The sequence below is a fragment of the Austrofundulus limnaeus genome, unplaced genomic scaffold, assembly GCF_001266775.1.
Source record: "Austrofundulus limnaeus strain Quisiro unplaced genomic scaffold, Austrofundulus_limnaeus-1.0 Scaffold257, whole genome shotgun sequence".
Taxonomy (NCBI): Eukaryota; Metazoa; Chordata; class Actinopteri; order Cyprinodontiformes; family Rivulidae; genus Austrofundulus; species Austrofundulus limnaeus.
Window position 1 is genome coordinate 286,861 of NW_013952659.1, and position 7,746 is coordinate 294,606.

At 40.8% G+C, this 7,746-nt stretch overlaps 1 protein-coding gene across 4 annotated transcripts in view; it reads left to right on the forward strand.

Moving 5' to 3' along the window:
* LOC106526078 (tensin) overlaps positions 1-7,746 on the forward strand; it is a 201,182-nt gene that overhangs the window by 40,411 nt on the left and 153,025 nt on the right. The gene's annotated exons all lie outside the window — the stretch shown is intronic.

Below are 7,746 nucleotides of genomic sequence, written 5' to 3' on the forward strand. Positions count from 1 at the left end.
ATGTTGTACCGAGTGAATTGACTGAAAGCGAACTTCTGTTTTCATTGGCTGTTAATTCTCGGGTAAGCCTGGATTTTTCTAAAGCCTGTAGTACCACCGGGAAAAGCAAGAGGACTCTTTTTTCCTCCATAGCTTACCTGTCTAATATCAATCTGTCAGGAGATAGTGACAGAGTGAACAAATATGTAAAAAATACATTTTTAGAAAAGTTATATACTGCACCTTTAAACCTAAGCTGTGGTACATCTGCAGTAAAGGAAGGGGGTAAAGCATTACTCAGGAGGTGGATGTCTGCGAGTTATCTGCATGCTTGTAGCATATTGTTTCTTTTGAAGCTACCTGCTCTAATATGCTGTGTCTGGTTCTGTGCAGCCAAGGTCAGCCATGATTCCTCTCAGGAGTTTCTAGTGAGCGTGTCACAGTGTGACAAAAGCCATTAAGATTTAGGGAGATAAGTGAGTGAAAACGCTGAGAAATCCACTTTCGGAAAAGCTTTGAGCTAAATTGGCTGCGGTACACGGAAAGAAAAAGGAGGGGGAAGGCAGGCAGCTTGAGAAAATGAGCTTGAAGACGATGCAGCAAAGGATTGCACATCTTATTGTAGTTTTCACCAACGAGCCTCGTCATCGAACTCTGAACTTGTAGTAGCTCAGGTTGTAGTAAGTGAATAATGATGGATGATGTAACTGCAAGTTCACAGAATTTAAATATGCAAATGATGCTTTTAAAAGGTATTTTACGAAGTAGCTTATAAATAATTAAACTTGCTGTGGTTTTACATTCTTGAGTCACTGTCTTGAATTGTGCATCTGGCACTATTTTTAGGTCAGTGGGTGAATTGGAGGTATATTATGAAATAAAATGCTTCATAAAAGAGCTACATTTGGTTATCCTACAAGTTCTGAATGCGGTAAATGCCACATTTTTATGCAAAGTGTTTGCTACTTGACTTTTAAGGTTACTAGCTAGCTTAGCCTCCAAGAGCAAATGCTAATATTTCTGGGCGTTAAGTGTAACTAGAGATCTTAAACCTCAATGACTGTCTTCACCTTGGTTGACAACTATGCATCTCAGTAATCCAGGTAGAAAAAAATCAAAAAAGAAAAAAATAATTCGGTCCTCTGGATGGGTTCTTCTTTAGTGAAACGTTTCGTCTCTCCTCCAAGAGACTTCTTCAGTCTGATGAGTTTCAGGTGAACTCAGCCTTATAAGCACTGCCTCCACGTGGTGGACAAACAGGTTAGTCACATGCAAAGAGGGCCATGGACTAACAATAGGCTTGATTAGCTCTATTGTTCATAGAGGGTCATGTGCCCCATCACCTGACCCGTGTTGTGTTTTGTGAATATAGTGAATGCAAGCGGGGTTCGACGTCCCCTTGTTTTTGTCTCTCTTTCCCTCTTTGTGTTGGTATCATTGGGGCCCTGATTCACACCTTTTGCTCACAGGGGGCTGAGTCATACTTGCAATAACAGCGTTGTAGGAGGAGGACAACTGAAAACGGAGGCCTCCACCTCTGTTTAATGACGGACGGTCTTTCTTCACAAAGATGGCTTCCTTTACTCCTCTCTCAAACCAACGTTCCTCTCTATCAAGGATGAGATCATCTTCATCCTGAAAGAGTGACCACTGGCCTGTAGATGAGTGTAAACTGCAGAGTCCTGACCCGATGACGTAGCTCGTCTGTGCTGGCTCGTTCTTTTGAACAGTGGCTGTTTTGTTTCCCCCAATGTATGACTGATCACAGTCCTCCTGACACTTAACAACATATACTATATTACTCTGTTTTTGCTGGGGAACTGGATCTTTGGGGTGAACTAATCTTTGTCGTAATGTGTTTTGGGGTTTGAAAGCCACTGGGACATCATGTTTAGAGAATAAACGTCTCAGTTTCTCTGAAACTCCCGCCACATATGGAATGACGACAGGTTTGGGTCTGGGTTTAGGGTCTTCATTTTCAGCTGGTTGTTGGCTGGAATCCTGTTTGGGTTTTTTGTCTGCTTTCAGAAAAACCCAGTTAGGATAACCACACTGCTCCAGGGCCTGTCTTGTGTGTGATTTCTCTTTCTCCCTGGCTCCTGTGTTTGTGGGGACACTGTCTGCTCTGTGGCCCTATTTTGCATGTGACTAACCTGTTTGTCCATGTGGAGGCAGAGCTTATAAGGCTGAGTTTCAACTGAAACTCTTCAGACTGAAGAAGGCTCTTGAGAGACGAAACGTTTCACTAAAGAAGTACCCATCCAGAGGACCTACTTATTTTTTCGTTTTGACCATACTATATTAGTCACAACCTATCAAAACATGTCTAAATTGCAGTAAATATGAAACATTTTCTTCCATGTAGCACACTGTACCTTTTATCTTGCAAGCGCTAGCTAGCTAAAAGGAGCAAAAAGCTTGTTAAAATGAGCAAAATGCTAGCTAAAAACTTAAAATTGCAAAACAAGCTAAAGTAGCAAACCTTGACACAGATTCCTGTATTTATGAGTGAGTGTACTGTATATTGGTCTGGTAAATTTTCAGTTGACGCATTTTCCTTCAACATCACTCTTAGTAGAAACAACATCTCACAATTAAATATATTATTGAGGTGACAAAGCCACCCCCCCCCCCGCACCACCCTGTCCAGTTAGTGTTCATCCTTTCAATTTTTGAAAGTTGTCAATAGGCCCACCTTAACAGTGTTCCAATTGCAAATTAGAACACTTACCAGAAATTTGTTTTTGTGCTCAGCAATCAGGCTACCAAATGTTAGATGATAGATTTCTCCTCATTCTGTACATTGACAAAATATTATAGCAACATGTTCACTAATAGCAATTAGACAGCACTATGTGAGACTGGATTACTGAGATACAGACAGAGGTGAAAACACGTTTATTACTACGTACGTACGTACGTACGTACTTACTTACTTACTTACTTACTTACTTACTTACTTACTGACTGACTGACTGACTGACTGACTGACTGACTGACTGACTGACTGACTGACTGACTGACTTACTTACTACTTTGTCCTGATGATGGATAGACCAACAGATGAGGTCAGCTAGGAATATCTGTGGATTGAGATGTTTTCTGATGACATTGTGATCTGTGGTGAGAACTGGGAGCAGGTGGAAGAGAACTTGGAGAGGTGGAAGTATGTATACTTGAAAGAAAATAAATGAAAGTCAACTGCAGTAAGAAAGTGTACATGTGTAAACTTTGGGAGGGCGGCATGGGGAACATTGAGGCTACAAGGAGCAGAGGTCACAAAGATGCAGGACTTCATATACTTAGAGCTGACAGTCCAGGCAGGATGGAGTGGATGGAGAAAGGTTTCAGGGGTAATTTATGACAAAATGGTGGCAGCAAAGGTCAAGGGAAAAGTTTGCAAGAGAGTAGTGAGACCAGCTATGTTGCTTGATTTGGAAAACAGTGGCAATAATAAAAAGACAGGAGACAGAAATGGAAGTAGTGCAGCTGTTGAGGTTCTCCTTGGGAATGACAAGGATGGATAAGATTAGAACTGAGCTCATCAGAAGTACAGCACAGACTGAGCGACTGGAAGATAATGTTACAGATGGTTTGGACACAGGTAGATGACTGACAGTGGGTATAATGGTACAAGGGTTTTAGAAATCTAGTTTCCAGGAAAAAGACAAAGACGAACACCAAATTGAAGATATAGGTCCAGTTAGAGAAAACATAGAGATAGTCAGAGAGAGAGAGTGAAATGAAGGAGGATGATCCTCGAGCTAAAGAAGAATACTGTTACAACTTTTCATGCAGAAGGCAGACATATTGGACCTTGAGGTTGAGGCTGTTAAATTTCAAACTTTTGGAGTAATTTTAATAAAATCTTGATATTTGTGCAAATTAAACCAACCGTAAGTGCTCACCAAATAGATTTTCCCTGATATTTTCAACATTCGCAACATACTGGAACAACTCTCTCAAACAGCGACGGGACACATTTTCAGCATGGCCGATCCTGCTTCAAGTTCTTGACAACAAGGCTGTGCTTCTGAGCGCCAGCTATGGATATACTGCCATCAGTTTGAAAAGTCAAGAAAAAAAAACAAAGGCACTAAAAATTGAACATCTGACCAACAAATTCTTCACATAAATCTTTAAATATTACAGTTAAGTGAATGTGTGCATGTAATATTACAGCACATGTCGAATCAGACAACTCAGTTGTATAAATATGTTCGAATACATGTGGAAAATGAGTGTTTCTAAGTAGCTAAACCAAACTTCACTCCCATTTTATTGCAGTCTGAAAGCCAGGGAGGGTAAAGTTTTACACTATGGGTATCCCTTGAGCATAAATTTTTAATGCGTGCTGTAATGATCTGCATCTTCTCGGGTAAAAGACTTCTAAACTACTGAGAAACCACAGATATGTCAATATTTTTAAGCCGATGGTATGTGTATCAGTATTTCTTGGTTAAGAGAGTCTAGTTTCATGCACATTTTGTCATTGAATCCTGTGTTAAGATTAGTAATAGTTGTGCTCAGTGCCCAGGCTAACAGACATTAGCGATACGTGCTGATGGGTTAAAACCATTTGAAAGGTTATATTTTAGATAAATCTAGACAAATTTTGCATTAAAATTTAACACCACTGGGACTTTCACTAAGATGCACACAGGGACAAATTGAAATCCAGATTTAATGCTCAGCATAAAATATTTTAGCACCTCAATATGATTTTTGGGACTCAAACTAAATTACAAGCTTTCATATTAACCTAAATCCAAGTATTTACAATGTCAGTTTTGGCTGTTCTGCATTTATTCATCCCTTCCTCGTGCACCTGATGATTCCTTGAGCTAGTTACATCATGCATTTCACCTGTTAAGCTGGAACAAGAGAACCACAAGGTGCTGTTTTTAATAAGTAGAGCTCAGTTTTACGGTCCAAAGGAGCCTAACCTGGAGCAGTCCAGCTGCACAAATAAAGAAATGGCATCATCATTATGACTCACCAAAAAGGCTTTTCAGGCGTTCGAATGCAGGGAAACCGGGGGGACAGGAGAGAAGATTGGAGGGAGATCCAGGAGGGTGTACTTGTATAAAAAAACAACCTTAGTTCAAACAGTCCAAGTATTTGCACTCTCCACGCCTGAAATTAATCAAACCAAAGCTGAGTTAATTCACAGCTGTTTGGCTGGAAAACTCAATTTTAACATGCAAGTGGGATTGTTTCTGCTTGTCAGGAATAAATAAGTAAAGTCACAAAGTCAACTTGGGGGATCTGTTTTAGCTGAACCCGTGCAGGGTTTGCCAAGGCTTTGTGATTTGTTGGTGCATAATTCACATTGTTTGGGGGACCATGGCATGGGAGAGTTGGGGAACCCCTGGTATGGACATGCTTTCTGCCTGCCTCAGACAGCTGCTACTAAAAGCTATCCATGTTGTTTGGACGCCCAACAGCCTGGAAGTGGATTAGTTGAAGCAAAGTGCCACCATTGCTGTCTGAGTTGTTTTCCATATGAACAAACACGCCCACAAATGTCTGACCCCTCACACAACACTCGGCACATTCACCTGTGGGAGAAAGTTTGGTCCGGGCCTTTTGTTGAGAAGAGGCGGGTGAAGCTGCTCTGCCAAGAAAATGACGCAGTTTTGGTCACGCAACTATGTCAATGAAAGCTGATTTCACAGCTTCAGATAGAGAATGTAGGGACCATTATCTCATAGCTACTGGTTATCCAAACACACACATGTGTACAGCCTACAAGAATGCAGAGGTACGTAAGCAAACCAACATGTTTTTAGGATTGTTGGCGTCAGTGAGGCAGACTTTCTCCTTTTTTAATTGTCTCTATTAATTAGTTATTCCATTAAAAATTCTTCAAAGTGAAATCATCCTCTTCCTGTGGGCGCCTGAGTTTGTGTTTATCTGTACATGCAGTGGAAAAATCTTTTGTTTTATTTTGGTTAAAAAAATTTTTATGTATGTGTGTGTGTGTGGGGGTGGGTGTTTGCATAAATAATAATAATAATAATAATAATAATAATAATAATAATAATAATAATAATAATAATAATAATAATAATAATAATAATAATAATAATAATAATAATCATTTTATTTGAAAAGTGCCTTTCAGGACACCCAAGGACACTTACAGCATTAGACACATCATTGAAGAATGTGTGGAAATACAGTTATAGACAAGCTGGCATGAGTTACAGAGCATTGTTTACAAATGAAGTTAAGATGGATACGCTAATCTAAAGAGATGTGTTTTCAAAGCAGACTTGAACACAGGAAGAGAGGTGGTGTTTCTAAGGTCAGGTGGTAGAGCAGGGGTGTCAAACTCCAGTCCTCGAGGGCCGCTATCCTGCATGTTTTAGAGGTTTTCCAGCTCCAACACACCTGATTCAGTGATTGAATTAACTCTTCAAATTGGGCAGAAGCCTGTTAATCACCCAGCGATCAAAATCAGGTGTGTTGGAGCAAGAAAACCTCTAAAACATGCAGGATAGCGGCCCTCGAGGATAGGAGTTTGACACCCCTGTGGTAGAGAGTTCCAGAGGACTGGTGAAGAACAGGTGAAAGCCCTGCTCCCCATGTTGGAGAGGTGGGCAGTGGGTACTTGGAGGTTTAGGTAAGAAGAGGATCTGAGAGAGCGGGAGGGGATGGAGATGTGTACGAGGTCGGACATGTCAGGAGGGGCAAGATGGTGGATAGCTTTAAACGTGAAAAGAAGAATTTTGAAGACGATGCGTGATTTGACCYGGAGCCAGTGGAGCTGCTGCAGGACTGGGGTGATGTGGTTATGGGAGGAGGTTTGGCTGATGACACGTGCAGCTGAGTTCTGGACCATCTGAAGCTTATGGAGGGATTTGTTGGGGAGGCCAATGAGAAGAGAGTTGCAATAATCGATCTGTGAAGTCACAAGACTGTGGAAAAGGATTTCTGGTGGTGATTTCTGGTTTCTGGTGACATTTGTGGACAACTGGTGCATTTGGGGACAAAAGTCGAGTCCCCATTTGGTTTAAATGCCATTGGTGGGTTGGGGGTTGGGTTTAGGTTAGTTTTACGGTCAGGTAGGTACCTGTGAGGTTAGCCTTAGGGCAGGGCTATTCAACTAAATCGCTCTGGGACCCACAGTTACTGCAGGTCAACAGCTGAGGGGCCAAACATCCAGCAATTAAAGTTATTATGTAAATAAATCAAGTATTACAAAGATCTGTTACCTTTGAATTAGTTTATTTTGCTGCATTTAATCATGAAAACAACATACAGAACCCTATAAAAGTAGTGATAATTAAACATTATCAAAAACAAAAGAACACATTCTGCCTCCTATTTGACACAAATAATATTTTGACATCTCTGACTTGCCAAATTTTTAAACCAATTTTATTTTCACTTTCATCTTTTTATCTTCAACTGCTTGTAGTTTTAACTGTCTTGGATGTTCATAGAAATGTTTTTACCAGCTTCTAGCCAAGATTCTGATGTTTATGTAAATACCAAACATGTCTGTGTTTAACTAAAAGAACTTAAAGTAATTAAAGTAGAAAACCAGGGGTTTGGGCTGAAGAGATGAATGAACCAATTGACGGGACGAACTTTGGTCACTCGGCCCGCGGGCCGCCAGTTGAATAGCCCTGCCTCAGGGTTTGTGTCCAGGGTTAGGCTGTAGAAATGTAACAGAATTCAATGGAATGTCCCCAATTGGATAGCTGTGCAAATGTGTGTGTGTGTGTGTGTGTGTGTGTGTGTGTGTGTGTGTGTGTG